This window comes from Lissotriton vulgaris, chromosome 3_1 (assembly GCF_964263255.1).
Source record: "Lissotriton vulgaris chromosome 3_1, aLisVul1.2, whole genome shotgun sequence".
Classification (NCBI taxonomy): Eukaryota; Metazoa; Chordata; class Amphibia; order Caudata; family Salamandridae; genus Lissotriton; species Lissotriton vulgaris.
This window is the reverse complement of record NC_141689.1, coordinates 485,453,021-485,472,654: the sequence shown is the minus strand read 5'-3', so window position 1 is coordinate 485,472,654 and position 19,634 is coordinate 485,453,021. Positions and strand designations below refer to the sequence as shown.

General features: G+C 50.1%; 1 pseudogene; it reads right to left on the bottom strand.

Annotated features, from left to right (window-relative positions):
* Positions 1 to 297: 297 nt before the first annotated feature.
* On the bottom strand, positions 298 to 18,853 carry LOC147726652 (uncharacterized; annotated as a pseudogene).
* Between the last annotated feature and the right edge of the window lie 781 nt (positions 18,854 to 19,634).

The window sequence follows — 19,634 nt, the reverse complement described above, 5'->3', positions numbered from 1 at the left end:
AATAGTTAACAATCCCCCCAACATCATGACCTCCAAACATCATCCATTCACATACTCCACTTCTCACTCCAATTCACACCACAAACTCTTCACGCATACCATTCACTTTCACCTTCATCCTCCTCCAGAATCTACCGTCATCTCACCTCCATCTACCACACCCCCATCCTGCACCTGTAACCCCCTCCCCAGAAGGGTGATTCTGCGCGTCATGGACTCCCCACCCCTCCCAAGTCCTGCCACCCAGGGAACCCCCGGAGGGCGGTTACCTGCCCCACAATTATGCACCTTTCTCACTCAATCTCGCCTACACCAGATAGACTTGTTCCACAACAGGCTGATGGTATCCCGCATTTCCATTAGATAGTAAGCATTTCCCATGTGCGAAAGGTGCACACCGTTGTCGCGGAAGAGAAGGGGCTCCTCAAGCCGGAGCCCAACATGTGCCAGTACTTTGATTCCGTGAGCATCACAATAAAGTCTCATCGCCCTATTCAATTTCCGCCTTGCCCTCTCAATGGCAGCAGGCTTAAGTGCCCCCTCCATATCCTTCGTGGCACAAACTCTGTCCAAACAATACAGGCGCCAGCCAGATTGCTCCTCATTGCTTCCAGATCCCTCTGCATCAAATGTAAGAAGGACACTCCTGACAGTTTTACCAAGTCATTTTCTCCCAGGTGGATAACCAGCATGTCCGGGCAACCCAGCTGAGACACCTTCTTCGTCAGCCAGGGCAACAAATCGCCCCAACGCATCCCACTCTTGCCCCACCAATGGACCTCGTGATGACTGCTCCACAGGCCCAGGCTACGACTGTACACCTGCCTGTCCGCATATTTTGAGGCCCAGTGTACATAGGAGTGTCCAATAATCCAGGTAACTGTCTTGGCCCCTGGCCCCCGAACGCAACCTACGAAGAGAAAGAGATTAACACCACAGCAAAACAGATCTGTAACACAACCGCAGCAGCCCCCCGCTGACTACCCTGACTCCGACCTCCTTCATTTACGCACATAGCGTTCACAGCAGCGGGACCTCCAGCACCTAATTCTCCGAATCTCCTCCCAGGACCAACCCAGCACCGCCGCCATAGCCGCACCAATACGAAACAAGTGAGTGCCAAAATGCGCTGGATCCCTGCCAATCTTCTGCAACGCCATCCACAACACAGCCAACAACTGAAAGGACGTCAAGCGCCTCAAAGAAGCATGTACAAACATCTCTCCCTCCGACCTCTGCACTCATCCCAAAACAGCCATCCACTCACGCACTGGGCACACGCCCGCACACCCGCTCTCCTTCAGCCACACCCATTTGCCTTGACCCGTCTGGTCCATCTTTGAACGACCCAACCATATACCCAGCCGGGCCCCATACAACCTCACATCCTCAAACAAACGCCCCGTAGCCCCACGCACCCCCAACAACTCCGACACCCGAAATGCTCTGAAGAACATCCAGACCATGCACAATCGGAACAACGCCACCTCCCCGTTGTCATAACAGCAGTGGGGCAACTCCCCCAGCACTCTCGTCAACAACTCAAACATGATCGCTTCACGCGGCAACTCCCCCCTCCACCCTCTGACCTCATGCGACCCTAACCTTTCAACATTCGACTCAACAAATCCGCCCTGGCCGGATCAAAATCCAAGTAAACCATGCTGTAAAACGAGATGCCAGCCAGTTTGCCAGCTATCGTAGTCTGTGACAATCCTCTGTCCATGCAATCCAAAACAAAACGCACCCCTCCCCTTTCACAGTCACTCTGGGGCATCCCCCACGCAGCCCTGCTCCAGCCCAAAAAGGCACCAAACTCAGACCATGCCAACCTGTACGCTCGCCTCGTGGATTCAGCTATAGATTTCTCGACCAAACCCACGACTCTCACTCCCCCCAGGCCCAGATACCCTCCGGCACCTTGGTCTTGCAAGCCTCTGCTCCCGGCGTCAGCCTCCTTAAGCGCTGCCACTGCGAACGAGATAAAGCATCCGCAATTTCATTACTCGCCCCAGGCACATGTTGCGCGTGGAAAAGCACATTAAAACGCAAGTAGAGCAGCATGAAACTTCGCAGCAGACGCAGCACTCGCATATCCTTTGCCTTATGATGGTTAAAAAGTTCCACCACCGTCATATTGTCAACATGGAACAAAACCAACCGGTTCCGGAACTCCGGAACTCCGGCCCCCACACCACCAATGCCACCAACAGGGGAAAGAACTCGAGAAACGCAATGCTCCTGCCCTGTCGCAGCCAATGAGCCGGCCATTGCTCTGCACACCAACGCCCGTCCCAAAAAACTCTAAAACCTGCTGCACCCGCTGCATCAGAGTGGAGCTGCACCTGCCAAACTATCTTGTCATGCGCAAAATCCAGGGACACACCATTGAATTCTTCCAGGAACACCATCCATACACGCAAGTCCGACCGGACTCCCATCGTGACCCTGACCCTGTGGTGAGGGAGCACCGCCCCCGACATGGCCATGCCAAGGCGCCTACAGAACGTTCTCCCTGCCCTAAACCACCCGGCACACAAAAGTCAGCAAACCGAGCAGGGGCTGCACCAACCTCAAATCAATCTTGCGAACGCCGATCACCTGCGTCAAAACATTCTGCATCTCCGCCACCTTTTGCACCGGCAGCCGCGCCTGCCAAGCCACTGAATCCAACTCAATGCCCAAGAAGGTCAAACAACAACTAGGCCCGCCGTCTTCTCCGGTTCCAATGGAACCGCAAACTCCTGCGCCAACAACTGGAACTGTCCCAGAGCCTCACCACACTCTCCCGTCAGCCCTTTCCCGATGAACAAGAAATCGTCCAGGTAGTGCGACACCAGCCGGTGCCCACTCCTCTCCACGAAGGCCCACTGCAAAAAGGAACTGAAGGTCTCAAACAGCGCACAAGAAATCGCACAACCAATCAGCAGCACCATATCCACAAAGATGGCCCCTTCAAATTGCATGCCCAGCAAAGATAAATCAGTCGGGTGAATGGGGAGGAGGCAAAAGGCCGACTTGATATTAAATTTGGCCAACTCTGCCCCCCTCCCGCAAGCCTTCACCAAGCCAACGGCATCATCCACCGACGCATACAACACCCTGGAATCCTCCTCTGCGATGAAGTCATTCACCGAACTCCCTTCAGGCCACGACAAATGGTGAATCAGTCTGAACTCCCCTTGCTCCTTTTTGGGAACCACCCCCAGTGGAGAAATGATAAGGTCCGACATTGGCCACGTGTCAAACGGGCCAGCGATCCTACCCTCCAAGACCTCCTTCCGCAACTTGCTCGCCACCACCTCAGGCAATTCCTTCACCGAACGCAGGTTCTCCGCCCAATGCCTCTCCCTGGGACCCTGATAGCCAATCCGAAATCCTTCCACAAACTCCCAATGAATTTTCAAAGCCGCCTCTCTATCAGGGTACCTAGAGACCCATGGACCCAAGACCTCCACATTAACTGGAGATGGGGCCCTTCGGCCCAGATTGGCCCCTACCCTTAGTAATCTCCCACTGTTCTGAAGGTGTGGCAAGAGTAAGGCACTGTGTGACCGGGTGACGTCCCCCACACTTGGAGCACTCATGTTTAAACTTACATGGGTGTTGTGTGCAGAAACCTATATTAAAGTTCCAGCAGGCCCCTGTGTTTCCAGGCTTGTACTGCTGTCCAGCTGCCCCCGTCCACGTTCCCTGACTCCCTGACCCCCCCGGACACTCCCTGACCCCCCGCCCCAGACTGGGCGGGACGAGGCTGAAAAGGCCGGTATGCAATCGGGAGACCACTCGCTGTATGAGTAGATGCCGCCGCCTGCGTAGAAGACATCCACTGCACCCAAAGCTCCTGATCAATGTCACCCCATGGCTTGTCCGGGTTCACACTAATCCTGGCCCTAAACTCCTCATCATAGTTCAACCAGGCAAAGCCCCCCAAAATACAATTGGGCCTTCCGTATCACATCATATATTTAAACAATGCTATCGCCCTGTCCGCATACTTCTCGCAATAGATACTCGCATATATCAACAACGCCGACGTTCAGTTCTCCATTGTCACAGGCACCCTCGGCCACCTGGTCAACTCCCACTCCTCCTCCTTAGACCCCTCCTTCGCCTGAATTTCTCTATGTAAAAGTTTGAAAACATCCACATACTCATGCTTCCAAATCCTGGCCTTTGTCTTTTCCGATAAATGCGACCCGAGTGGCATCGCCAAACCCATGTAAGGCAACTTCTTCTTCAACGTATCCGATCCATCCTCCTTCCCACCCTGATCCTCCGCCGTGTCTGTCTGCGCGCTGGCCATCACAACCTACTTCTTACCAGCCTTTGGAACGGGCTCTGTGTCTCCAAGGGCCCCCCCATCCCGCACAGAGCCATCCCCCACACCCACCGACTGGCAGGCCTTCTTGCGCCCCCCTCTAGGATCTTCGTCCCAAGCATCCCACCATGCACCCTCACCTGCCAAATTCGTTGGAGCTCCGCGCTCTGTCCTCCGGGCATCCGCCGGCTTCTGACTCCCTTTTGCGTTTGGAGGCCATTTTGCGCCCCGCCGGCCCATCCTTGTCTCTGCCAGCAGTCACCGCTGGACAGCTCCCACTCCCCCCGAGCCGTCTACGCCCGGGGAGGCCCCAGTGCCACCAGGTCTTTGCGCCGCCAGAGCAGTCCCTGACCCCTCTACCCAGACCCACTCACCCCGCGACCCGGGGGTCCCCCTGCCATGGCCTCTACCAGTTCCTGCCCCATGCGCAGACACGGGCCGTGCATGTTGGCAACTCAGCCTCCTGGAATTCAGAGGGGGACGGGCTGGATCAAGGGGGCATTGATGAGGCCATGAGGGAGGACAGTGAGGCCAGCGGTCAGGAGGGCGAGGTTGGATCGGAGGTGTCTGCGGGGGAGGAGTTCACGCTTGTGCAGTCGGAAGGGGAGTCTTAGCCTGAGGAGGGGGGTGGCCCGTCAGGGGAGCAGCCGGTGGATTTCTCCAGGGGGTAGTGAGGGCACCTGTCACCAAGGGGAAGGGCCCGGCCAAGGCACTATACCAGCAGGCGGGAGGGGTTCACCCGAAAGGGGGCTGCTCGGCCCCACCGCGGGAGGCCGAGTGTTCCAATGAACCCTCTGGGCAGGACACGTGGTATGCCTGGTGGGCGCACATGATGGAGGAGGAGAGGATCGCATAATTGAGGAATCTGAACAGGCATGGCAACGTTTGTGCGCTGCCAAGGAGGCGCGGGCGGGTGGGGTGCATGGGGGCAAAGGAGCCTCATCAATGCCCCCTTGATCCAGCCTGTCCCCCTCTGAATTCAAGGGGGCTGAGCTGCCAACATGCATGACCGGCGGCGCGCGGCCCCTGTCCGCGGTGTCGCCTCCCGCCGCAAACTCCAGTCCTCCCCCACCCCCACTGACACATCCACCAACCGCACAGGGAGGCTCTTATGCCGTCCTCCATGCAGAGGCGCCTCTGGCTGCTTCTTGCCTCTACCCCTCCCACCCACACCTGACCGGGCCGGTGGCGGCTCGTCCATGCAAGCCATCACCACCGGCGCCACACCCGCTGACGCAGACCTCAGCGTCTGGGTCATACCGACCCACGCCTGATCCAGTACTCCTGGCCGCAAGAGGTCCGCCCTACCGGCCCTCCCCAACACCAGCAGAGCCTCGTGCACCGCCTCCGCGTCCGGTGTGGCCATGACCCCCCCTTCACTGAGGTCCAGCGTACTGCGTGACCCCTTAAAACCTAATGTGCCCGCGAGATGCGTGTAATTCGGCACCTCGCGACTGCCCTCGAGATGCGTGCGATTCGGCACCCTAGGTCCCGCCCACGAGATGTGTGGGATTCGGCAGCCTCAAGCCTCACGCGCAATGCGTATATTAAACCAAGGGGAGAGCAAGCCCACCGGCAAAAACACCAAAGCCCTCAATCGATGGGGGAAAAAGATAGCTCTCCACCTGCAGGCCCACACTGGGGCACCAGCGGCGTCCTGACCCACACCCCTGCTGACCCTAAAAGCTAACCCTGACTCAAGGCCCCTACAGAAACGAGCACCCAACACCACCACAAACTAACTGTTACCCTACGGCACCGGGAACAGGAAGAGGAAGGACTTCCTCCCCTGTCCCCTTAAGTACCCTCCCTAACTCCCCACCCCTAAGCCCACCCCCCAGCCTATCCTAGCCTACCTGTCCTAATATCGCGCGAACACCCCAGAGGAAGACTGGTCTGTCAAACTCTCCTCCCCTGGGGGCCGCATCGTGCAGTGAAGAAAAACTTAACGTAGAAGTAAATAGGAGCTGTTGTTGCGCTTTAGGAAGAAGACGACCTGCGTGCCCCTATCAATGAGGGCTGACGGCGTCCTGCCAGCTCAAGACAATGGAGTGAGCGCTGTGAATGACCACTTGCGTGAGTTGGAGAGTGCCGGGGAACACAGCCCGCGCCAGCCTGAGGTCTAATGGTCAGGAAAACATAAACCTATAATGTTCTCAGACACGCAGAAGCGAGAGGAAGCGAGGCCAAGTGCAGGGGTTGAGCGACGAGGGGGACATTATCAGCAACACAATATCCTGTGCTTAATCTGGCACGCAATCTCGCCCTCCCCTAAACTGAAAGCAAGAAGGGCGGTGCCCAGCCGCTCTCCAGGGAGGGGAACTGGTTTGACATGGGTGGGGCAGTGTCATGACACAAGGGGACAGCCATCCATGCCTGGCAGGGGCGGGGGCCGCAAACTACCAGTCACGAAAATGCACGGGAGGGCTTTGAGGTGTATGCCAGAAGAAGGGATAGATGTGTCTCCGGGGGCTGAGGATGAGGAAGGGAGGAGACACAAGTTAGCAGTTGAACACTTGTCTGGTTGGCACGTGACGTAATGGGGCTAGTTGGTACTGGTGATGGGCATGTGGCATCGGTGAGGGGGCAGTGCTGCCCAGTAAATATGAGGGGTCGATTTCACTCAAAGTGTGGAGGGGGCACACATACATGGCTGTAACTCAATTAGGAGTTAAGGCAGCGGAGCAGCTGCTGGTGCAGATACTTCCAGAGTCGGGAGGGCTGAGAAGGCCCAGCTGGAAGGGAGAGCACAGGGAGGGGCCAGAAACGTGCAGACGAAAGCATCAAGTCCAAAACCACAGAAGGAGCCGAAAATAAAGGGGGGGGGTCAAACAGTGGCGAAGGGGGTTAATTCGGAGGGTGTATGGTGCAACAAGGGTTAAAGGCGATGCAGATGGAGGGATGGGGTGAAAACCGGGAAGGGCCGCAAACAGAGGGAAACAATAAATAACTAGTAACAAGATAACAAGTATGCGCGCTCTGTGCTGGGGGAGGGGGAGGGCCATTAGCCTGTGAGAACTCGAGGCGGAGATCAAAGGAAGGGTGGGAGGGACAATTGCGAGCGAGGGGTGAGGGGGTGTGCAGCCTAGTGAGCTGCAGTGGCAGCAGAAGGGACCGTGGCGCGCACGCATGAAATGCGCGTAGTTGTGATCACATGCACTGTGTCCGATTCACAGTTTGGGTAGACTTTTTAGGTTGCCTACTATAATCTCGCCAACAAGCATTGCTAAAGCAATGCCTTAGGCTCGACCTAAAAATGTGTGGAAGGAGAGCAAGCCGCTGCAATGGAGACGTGTTCTTCAAATGTGCTCAACGATGTCCTCGTCTATTGCTCATATAAACAAGCACTGGTAAGGCAGTGGGTCCTGCGTTATTGTGCTAACACAAGCAGACATTGCGCATGCCTATGCTTGAATCATGATATTAATTTTTAATTTTATCATGTTCCTGAATGCCAGCTTTGCATCCATCTTACATCTTATTACTTCTTGCTTTTTTAAAGTTTTTTTCCCCAATTCTCCTCGTATTTCAAACTTAATATCTTTCCTTCCTACGAACATTTCATGAAGAACTCACAGACACTGATAGTGGCCTCTGTTTGTTAAGATCATTCACTATCAGACCCACTAACGAGCAACATTTCGCCAAGATTTCAGGGTTGGTTGAAGAGAAATTGTGGACTGTGCCACTCCACAGAATAGGAATTTTTGACAACCTCCCCAAATTCGGCCATTTGATTGATATTTTAACTCTAACTGCTCTCAATTAGTAGTAAATTAAGTGTATTCTTCTCTACTTTCCTCTAAGCCGCCATCACGATGAAACGGATCATCCACGTATTCTCCTGTGGAACATTCCTAAGTTAGACCCAAATGCTAATAAAGGACATAAAAAAACCACAGTGCAATCTCATTTCCTCAGAAACATCTAATGTGATTTTTCACCCGAATATGATCAGCAATGGTGTTGGAATATTTTTCAGAGTGGGCATGCTGCCATCACAGTTACATCACTGAACTCATAGGGGGATATTCTCAAGAAACGGTGAAAATTATCGCTAACCATGGTTAGCGATAATTTTCTTAACGCCGTGTACCGCAGGAAACTTTTGCAGTGTTAGCAGCATATTTATCAACACGCCGCTAACAGGCTATAGTGTTCCCTACCGGGTCAAGTGTCTGGCGGTAACGTTAGCGTCACAGCGATAAAATTCTTCACGCTAACGTGGAAATAGTGCTGATGGGCCAGCGACCAGAAACGGCGCGCTGATTAGCGTCAGTGCACCTTTTTTCATGTCGGGCGTGAAAAACCAATATCAAACACCAGCAATGCAGCCCACACACATACAAAAAAAAGAAACATTTGAGAAGAATCATGGAGGAGCCTGGACCCAGCACAGAGGCCAATAACAACCCCATAAACACCCACGAGGACCAGCCAGAGAGATAGGGGAAGGCCAAGGAGTAGAGGAAGAGGAAGACATTGTTCAGTCAGCAGGAAAACCGGGTCCTTATTGCGGAGGTGACAGAACACCAACAATAACTTTTTGTCAGCTCCACTGTGACATTGGCAACCAGAAACACAATATGGAAGTCCACCATGGCCAAAGTGAATGCTGTCGGTAAGGTCAGGAGGACAGTGGATGACTACAAGAAGCGCTGACATGATGTCAAGCACAAGACCAAGCAGAAACTTGCAGCCAACCTGAAAGTAGCAATGAAGACTAGAGGTGGGAGTCCAGCGCCACAGGAGGAGCTGGATCCGTTGGAGGAACAGGTGTCCCAAGTCATCAGTGAGGAGACAGTGGTTGGAGTTCTGGGACACGATACTACTCAACGTGACCAGACACAACAGCAACAGGTGAGTGCCAACCAGGGACTGCAGGGACGGGGAGATGGGCCCAGTGGCACTCATGCACAATTAACTATATTGCAGTGCACACCCACAAGGACTCCGGATCATGTCCCGGATCCCCTTGGTCCTGGTGGCATAGACACATCTCACCCTACTCAACTAGTACATTGCAAGACACATATTGGTGGGCAAACAGACATGGAAATGTGCACAGAGAAGTCAAACCAATGTAGTCCAAGTATCATATCAGACCACAAGATAAGGTCTACGTGAAAGAGCAAAGGCCCACATTGATTGGAGATGTGGCAGGTTGTCAAAATGGCACCCTTGCCTCAACACTATGATTATGCATGTGCCCGTATGTCGAAGTTGTGTGCAAGAATGTGCATGTGCATCAAGGGTGACAAAACTGCACATACACAATCTTGCACACAAATCAGGCACACAGGCACAATGCTGCATGCCTGCTGACATTAGTGGTGGCATGCTCAGTCACACACACAGTGCATCCACATGTCAAGTATCAGAGAGATGGGGCCCTGTGCAGATGATTTGTAAATGTGTGATTTTGAAGCAAGGGGGCCATGTAGACATCCTGCCACATCTCCAGTAAATGTGTCCCCCTGCATGTCCATGACATGTAGTCCTGTGTACACAGTGACGGCTCGCAGCGTGAGTCCTGTGGGGCTATGGTGGGTGGCGGTTGTGCAGGGTGGGGGAGGGGCAAGATGGGGGTAGTAGAGTTGGACACACCGCGTGCTGCAGTTAGGTAAGTAAATAAATAAATCCAACCAATTACCTTGCACTTACTGCATAGCTAACTCAGCTGTGCAGCAAGTGCAAGGTAGCAAGATTAATTCATTACTTATCTAACTCAAGCTTGTGGTATGTCCAACTCCACTAGCCCCATCCTGCCCCTCACCTGCCCTGCATCAACCCGCTGCAGGACCCCCACTGCAAGCTGTCACTGTGTGTACAACAAGTGAGAAACAATCTAGTGAGTCTGCATACCAGAAACACATGCAGGGGAATATTCACAAGGAAGTGGCGGAGAGAGGCGTTAGTCTTCTTTGGCACTTTGGAAAATCAAGGCTGCACAATATCCACAAGGACATGGTGCAGCCTTGTTTTTCCCCCTGCGATGGCGCAAAGTCTCACAACTTAGCGCAAACGCAGGCAAGTGCAAGGGTGTCTGCAAGCAGGGAGGTTTGTTTATGTACAGGAAGGTGTCCCCTCCTACATGTAAATAAACCTAAAATGCCAGTTTCTACCTTACATGTGTGCTGCTTCATGCAGCACACAAGTATGTTACAAAATGGCATTTAAAAATAAAGGCAACACACATGGAAAATGCAAAAACGAGGAGAAATTAAGCAGTTCTCCTTGTATCTCCCACATAAGACCAGGGATTTCCTGGTCTTCAGTTTTGTGTTGGCTCCTATTTACGCTGCCCTTGTGAATAGGGGCAGCGTAAATATCAACGGGTGTTGCCGTGGAACGCCCACCACAACACCCACTGCACGCCTCTTTCACGCTAAACACAGCGTGAAAATGGGCTTATTCACAAGGCAGCGTTAAGTCATGTTAAGTGGCTTAATGCTGCCTTGTGAATAAGGCAAGGCCCCTATCGCCACCACAACGTCATTGAAAATGACATGGTAGCGATATGGGCTTATGAATATGCCCCGCAATGTCACAACAAACTGATCATGCAGCTAAATGACTCAAACGTACATATCCCACAATGCACACAAACAGCAGACTTCACTCAAAAAGTGATGTAATACAATGAGCAGGGGGCAATGCCTACAACACCAGAGGGCGTGGTGTGTATCAAGAATGTGTCAACCAAATCTGTACTTCAGGACTTGTCTGTGAGCCAGACTCACAGAAATACAATGTCCCTGTAAAGAAGTAAGAGAACCAAAGCATGACAACAAGCAAGAATAGCAAAGTAGCAACAAATAATGACAACAAGCAAAATGGCACACACACACCTACGGTAGAATTGCACACCTCCACTCCCAAGTGTACACATCTGCCATACAGAAAACACAATTCTACATCAGTCCAGGTGTCAGTTGCCCATGACACCAATATGTGCATGTAAACCCATCTGTTTGTTAAGTCAACTGCGTCAGTGACCAAATATGCAGTCATGGTTGTTATCACCCACATGCAAATCCATGCATTGAATATTCGTAACCAGGACAGCATGTATCATCCATGTGATCAGCTACGTGTCACATACACAAACACACATCACCCTGCCATTTGCATCTGTTGGCAGGTTGGTGGTGACAAGGCCTGAGCACCACAAAAATGCATTGGAATTCCACATCCATCTAATCCCAGGCCACTTACACATCACACGTGAGGTCAACGTAGAGGGCAATTGTTGTTGACACTGTCTGTCCAGCCAGCAACAATAGAAACTCACACAGCACCATACTCAAAACGGGTAAGCCAACAGGAGGGCAGTAAGCTATGCACACAAGACAAATTACAGTAGACAAAGCTACCTGGATGCTCATGTATACAGCATAGTGCAGCATACATTGAAACAGCAAGACTGACTTAGTAGCCAATGAGCCTAAACGGGGCCCTCTTCACACATAACTAATATTGCAACCAACCGATGCACAAGTGCAGTGCACAGAAAAGGTGCCTGCACTGCAAACATCTCCACATGGTGCAGGCCACATCACTGAGGTGGCTGAGTGTGGCCCACATCATTAAAGGAGCAGGTCACACTCTGACACATCCTCGTGTACATACAACCCCTGATGTGACCAAGACCTCTGCTTGAAAAAAATGCACAAGTGTCCCAACTCTGACCATGACACATATTTAGCCCAGCTTGCAACATCTCAGCATTGTAAATGCACAGACGTGGAGGCCCACTGCCTGAAAGGGATAAGGAGCATAAAAACCAAAGTTGCATGGGCGAGCATCCCACAATGCAGCTCACACACATAAAAATCGGAGTTCAACCACATTGACTACAATGTGGGACAAACTGCATCACCTTCACAACTGAACATAGGACACAACTGGTGCCTCCTGTATGTATAAACTGCACAATCGCATTAGTCTTAGCTGTAAATTGTGGGATGACAATGTACAAGTAAAACCTCATATCCGTGAAGTAGTTGTAAAAGGCAACATCTAGCAACAAATCGAGAGTCCCTCCCAAACAGTCACAATGTACATTGTCATGCAATCTGCTTGTAAACTCATACAATGCATGATCATCCATGAAACACACAGTTAAAATGCATCTCCCCTTTACATTGCAGAGGGACAAACATCATCTCCTGAACAGCAGCCTGTCCCACTCTTCACTGATCAACACGGACACCCTCCAACAGCTGCTAGACTACAACAACACCCCACCTCCAGGAGCAGGGCAACCCAGCTGCATCGTGCAAACCCCATACCCTGCACAAATCACACAGCAACAGGCACCTACCACCACAGCTGTCTCCCAGGAACTCCCGAACCCAAATCTGGAATTCCAACGCCGTGCGTTGGAGGTCCAGCAGGAGATGGCTCATCAGGTGCGGGTGGGGTTTAAGAGACTGTCGGACAAAATTGATTCAGTTTGTGGGTGTCTGAGTTCCACCCGGGGCCACGTACTAAACATCACGGACACCCACAGTCTGCTCAATGCTCTCCAACAATCCTTGGCTGACATCGCTGCAGTCATGACTCAGAGACAGGAAAAACTGTCCAGTCGGATTGCTCCAGCATTGGCAGCCAAGAATTGGGCCACATGCGGAGGATAATGGAGAACATGGAGCGGATGCAGGCGGAACAAATGGCTGCCACGGCTGCACACCAGCGAGATGTAGCTGGATCATCCATGCCCTGCAGTTCATCATCACTGCATTGCTGCAGCACGGTCTAGCGCAGATAAATGTTGCTGCTGCTGCTTCTACATCCACATCTCCTCCCCATGGGGTGTCAGTGCCTCACAGTGCTGCAGCCAATCTATCACCACCTACATGTGAGGCACATGACACATCAGAGGACGAAGAAGAGGATGAATCTCGCTTATTGCAAAGAAGGAAGCAGTAGCATTGATCTAGGCCAAATGGCCAGTTTGTAATTGGTTCTAGGCTGAGCATCATGCCACAGAATATCATCTTCCTCTGTCCCCTAATACACTCTGTGACACTCACCTTGGACCTCGACATGGACTGACATGTTTTGTTTGGTTACCATTGACACAGCAATCCAACTGCTGACTGAACCCTTCCTCATCCGTTTTACTTGTCAACCCTAAAGGACTCTTTTTGGCCCTCCACTGGGCATCAATGTAATGAGGGAATTGCAGGGCCAAGTACTGGTCCAGTCTCCAACTATGTCAACATACATGTGAATAAATATTTGTCAATCACACATATGCCTGTTGTCCATGACCAATCCAGTATAGCAGTTTCCCAAAATGTAGGAGCAGTGAATCCAACAAAATTTACACCCAGGGAAATAATACAAATGTCCCTGTTTTACTGGGATCCTCATAGGCAGTGAGAGGACCGGGTATGCGTGGACCAGCTGTGCCCCCATTGCTCCAATACACCAATCTGGCAATATCCCAACTTAGCCCCACATCCATGAAGGAAAATTGGAATGTCTGAAAAAAGGCAAAGCCTGTTGCAGGCCACAAGTAGTGTCACCCTTTACAATTGCAGAAACAAAATCTCTTGGCATATTTACTCACACCCTACAGGCTGGACGGAGCCTGTTGTGAAGGTGCACATTGCATTTCACATCACAAGATGGTGCACACCATATACACTTGATGAAGATACATAAGGGCACATGTCTACCAGCCAATAATTGAAACACAATGTCTGCCACAGTGAAGTATAGTTGGCAATAAGGACTCACCCCAAAGTGTAAGGCGTAAGTCAGCCCCTTCCTGTGGACAAACAATGCTTACTGACTTTGAAACCCTCACATGCTGTGACCACTGTGAGCGGGTAGGCCAATGTGACAAGGGATGCGTGCTGCACTGAACTGACCATATAGTCAGAAGCAGTGCCACCATTTCAAGGGTGGCATTACTGTGAGCCAAAAGGTAACAGATGTGAGAATATGCCATGACACTGGCACAAGAGGGAGCAATCCAACGTTTCACCTTTTGTGGGCAGCAGAACTGTGTGCATGGCCAAAAACGTTAAAGGTGACAAATTCATGACTTTACAACTTCATTGATTCACAAAAGGCATATAGGAGAAGTGAAGTCAGTACATCTTACTGTACTACTCCTAAATGCCTGTTGTGAATACCTGAAAACTTAAACTCATGACTTACTCTCAGATGACTTAATTGTGAATCAGGCCCACTGTTCTGCTATATGCATTTCCCAATGGACCCACAGAAAGACTACTAGTTGCATGGCCCGGAGGTTCGGCCTCCATGCACAGGAATATATAATTCAAAAGAATCTGACACACTTTGCACGACACAGCAAGTGTGCCAAGGTCTTTGCATTGTAGATGGACTCTGCGCAAGGAGCAAGTAAGATGCAGGGCTATGACGCAATCTGTGGCACCTGGCGCATACATCCATCTCCATGATGATAACAGTAGCTACTACAATATCCTATCTATGCCATGTCCCTACCTTGTGTTATAAACGTGCAACAATGTGCTGGCCAACTTTGTGAGTCACACTTAAGATGTATAACTTACCAAAGGACTGCCCCTAGACTAGGCCGTAAATCCGACTTGCTACCATGTTATCCATGCAACTTTACTGTGCTCACAAGTAAGGTATCCTGACACAATCCACACTGCTAATTAACATGTCATGACCAAACTTACACAATCAACGGAGAGTCCATTGATGATATGAGATGCATAGAAGGTAAAAAGACACACTCCACCACATCACCCCTGACATAAGTGCAAGCAGAAATCCAAATTAGTAACCATTTATTATAACATCGAAACATTTAGCTCTCCTACACTAACTATGATCATAACTACTACTAATCTAAAATAAACTAACTAGAATTGAGAGAAAAAGTACCTATCTTTCAACCCTAACTAATCCTAAACATGCAAAACATATGAAACACATCAATGCCCCCTCCAACCCTTAAGGCACATCACGAGAAAGGACAAAGACATCTAAGCTATACATGAACTAACTACACATTTAACCTACACAAAGATATATTTTTTTTGTTTTATTTTTTTTAATTGTTTTCTAAAAGACATCAACCCTCCACCCAAAGGAAAATGAAACGTATCCCAAAATACTATACAATCATAAAACTATAAAACTACCTTAAAATCTAACACTTACTACACTACCTAACACTTAAAATACTTACCTAACACTACCTAAAATACTAGTTAAAACATTGGTGGAAGGGAGAAGAGGGGGATGGGGCACAACAAGTCCAGACATTATGGTAGTCCAAGGTGTTGTCCTCAAGGAGCCTTGTCTGCTCGGCTATTCCCCGCCTCTTCTAGGCTAGTGATTCAGAAAAGGAGGTGGTGATGAACAGAGTGTCTGAATTAAGCAGACCACTCTTACCCAGTCCAAAGATCAGGGCTTGATCCATCACCATTATTTAGCTCACTGCACCATCCCAGCTCAGAACCTGGCTATTTGCAAATCAGTCTGTCCCTGGCCCAGTGCATCATGGGAACAGGGCAGACTAAACTACCAAGCCAATTCTTCCCCAGAAAGGAGACAAGCTACCGGGGACCGGTTTCTGGCATTTCAGCCATCGTCGGCCCGGCTTGCTTGAATCCTGATGGTGCAGTGGCACGTTATTGTCCATGATGAGCCTCCTGTGCCAGACAGTAAATGGAATCACCTGATCCGCGGGTGCAGCTGGGATTGTCACTTGGGTGGGGGTTGTTGTAGGGGCATGGGACACTGACTGTCCATGCTGGGACCCACCACTGACGCCAGAGGGGCCTGGGGTGGCCTTTGTGCCACTGGGTTTGCCACGTGTTGCCACCCTGGTCACCGGTTTCCACGTACCAGCTGCACGGTCCTCCTGGTACCACCGCACCATGTTGCGGTACCCTTTTGCGACCTTCTTAATGTGTAAGTAGTGCTCCTTCCTCACCTGGAAGGCGTATGACTCCGCTGATGTCATGTTGTCTTTAAAATGTGAACAATGTAAATTTGTGAGTCCTTTCGAATAAATCACTTCAGCATGGAAGCCTACACTCTAGCTTAACTATTGGAAGTCAGAGAGTGACCCGGACAGCTAAATGTTGAATTCTGGATCACTGACTACATGCTGGTGAGAATTACATGCCAGTGCATGGTATGGGACATGTACTGTCACAACCAAATTGGACTGACAGTGTAAAATTATGTTGCCATGATATTTCCTGACTGAGGGTGACATGTACAAGGAATCAGAGAAGGAAGGCATTAGCCCTCGGTGTGTAGCACCACCCTCCTCCTCTCCTGTTACACAATGCTGCATCATATGTACAATGCTCATGTGCATCCCTGTGTGTCCCACAGCACCTGTGTGCAGTTCATCAAGTCTGCGCTAACATAGGTACTCTTGCACAAGAGTGCAAGGGTGTCTGTGTTTAGGGAAGCCTGTTAATGTGTCAGAAGGTTACCCTACCTGCACAGGAGTAATCATTGGGCAGCCCTACTCACACTTTCATCTGTGCTGCATCATGCAGCACACATGGAAACACGTTGGCTGGCTGAACACCGACGTGTACATGAGGCCCTGTCCCTCCCTCACCACTACTTCACAATGGGTGACGAGTCGCTGCTAGGAAGTGGGAAACATCCTTTCCTCTAAATTGTCACTCATGAATGTCTTGGATCCGCTAATATCACACTGTAGTAATGCCAAATACACAGGCCTTTACAATGCCAACTGTTGCGATGGATTCACCATTGTAAGCAGCCTGGAGTCATAATGGGTATAGTGTTGCTATGGGTTACGCTTTTTCACAGATAGCATTCTAGAGGCCTGCATTGAAAAAAGTATGGCACAGTGATAAATGCTGTGCTAGAGCATGCGGGGTAAATGCATGTGTAGTAATGTCAACAATTGGGACAGAGGAGCTTGTACACCTGATCCAGAGTCGATCACGGAATGACCCCAAGGAGAAAGTTTGACAACACCATTGCAGTGGCCAAACATGTCAATGAGATTCATAGGGCCATCTTTGCTAGGTGTGTGGGGAACATGCCATTAATATGCTTGAGTCAATGCTATGCCCTGCCACTTCTGTGAAGCTGGTATGCAGCATACCTACGTAATCATAGTGCAGACCTGTGTCTGTACACGCGCGGCCTGAAAACCACTGCATCCTTGTGCATTATCGGGCACACTTGCACAGTCATCTCAGTCAAGGATGTACATGCATTCCATGACTGCTGATACTCATGGGCAACAATACTTATATGCCTCCTCTCCTATCAGTGCACTCTGTAATCCACATGCATGTGCTGTGATGACCAAACCCATGGCCCTAATTTTCATGTGTCTCACTGAGTGGGGATGTGCAAAGTCACAACTGGGAGACAAATGCATTGTTCAACCTTCTGACATCCACAATACATCATCCCACTGTTGTGCTGGTACATGTGATACACACCCATACTGCATACTACAATGTTGATCATTTGACACAGACACTCATCACAATGCACAGTGGCAATTTATTATGTCCAATCTCACCAGTTGTGTGTGGGTCCGGGAATCGGTCGATGTCCCCCCGTGTGATGATAGGTCGTCCAGCTGTGAGACAACAAATGAAATTTGTGTTGGTATCATACTTTCAATCACGCATGTCATATTCATCATACAAATCATAAACATTACTGGAAATGCTACATAACTGTAGGGTTGCATTATATGTTGGCTACATGATTGGGTCTAATTTGCCTGCCATTCACACAAGACATGTGAATGCTGAGTCAGGCCAAACAAGACAATGATGCTAGCAAACCTGCACTTACTAGTTGTGTGACACATTCACAAGGCCCCATTTCTACACCGAACATGATGTAACACATGCTCTGTGTACAAATGCATCGCTGCAGATCGCACACAGCAGTTTCACAGATGTTGGTGGTGTATGACACTCTGGAGATGTCCTATTTCCTTTCAGCATTTGTTCCTATCTCATACATTGGCACACAGAGACTATGTACAAGGTCAGCGTAGCTAATATACCACAATATATGAGTACAGCAATTTTACACTTCTTTTTGGCCAGCACACAAATCACAGAAACAATGCGTTGGATTGTCCATGTAGAGTCACCCTTTCTGTACACCAACAATCTTTATCCTGCATGTATATTTGCACAGGTGTGCCAGCTTTGGTATTACTTTACAGCAGTGGGGAACACAAACTTGCACCCTATACTTGCTAATATGATGCAGCCTTGGTTTTCTGATGTGCCAACATAATGCGCGAACACATTACGTCTCCCAGCTCACTCTGCAACATTTTTGCACTCGGACACCTGTGTGTCCCACACATCATATTTTTGTATTTGTTACTGTATTCATGATTAAATATCAGAGTTAGAACTTACCACACTCTAGGCCACCGATGAGTTCCACGCAGTCCAAAGGGTCACCCTTTGAGGCCAGGCTATCCTGCCAGCGGTGCTTCCACTGGCGCAGAGTGCGGTCAACTCCAAATACGCACAGCATCTGCGCCGGCACACATTCCCACCTCTGCTTACGCACACTGACTGGGTATCTGGCGAGGATATGGCCTCCCCTCTCCACCATCAATGGCAGGGAAAACTTAATGAGCCATAGGAAGCCCCAAAATGACCCCTCAGACATCATGCCCTCCCTGTCCACACCCACATCGTCCTGCACACCCCAACCCCATTGCCAAAAATGATGAAACCCAAGATAATATGCCCAACAATTACAAATAAAGTTAAATTTCCCATGACAAACACCCAACAAGATTGAGGACAGGAGACAATAAAACACGTAAAGACAAGGACACCACACTTCAAAGAGACACTATTGACAGGACACAGCAACACTCTCAAACTCTCAATTCTGCAGCACAAACAAACAAACACCACCAGCACTCTCCACAATCACCAGCAATGTGCTCAAAAGAGAAAGTGAAAGTGCACAGCACTCCTCCAGAAAACAGGAAGCATGCAGACATCACTTCCTGTGTGTATGTGGCCAGGTTTTTGACTTAACGATGGAAATCTGCATGCAAAGGGGCTATGGGGATGTAGTGTAGTTCCTATATTCCCAATAGGCTATGCGCATTCGAATAATATATCCTATAGCTGTGACATAGGACTTAGGTCGACTCGGTCTCTATCGAATATATTAGACTTAATTGTGAGGGCCAGAAGTCACTAGAAACTTTCTCGAATAAACAAGAAGGGATTAGTTTCTGACAACCGCATAAACATGACAACTTTGTTTCCCCAAGATAAAACGTATCTTCAGAGTC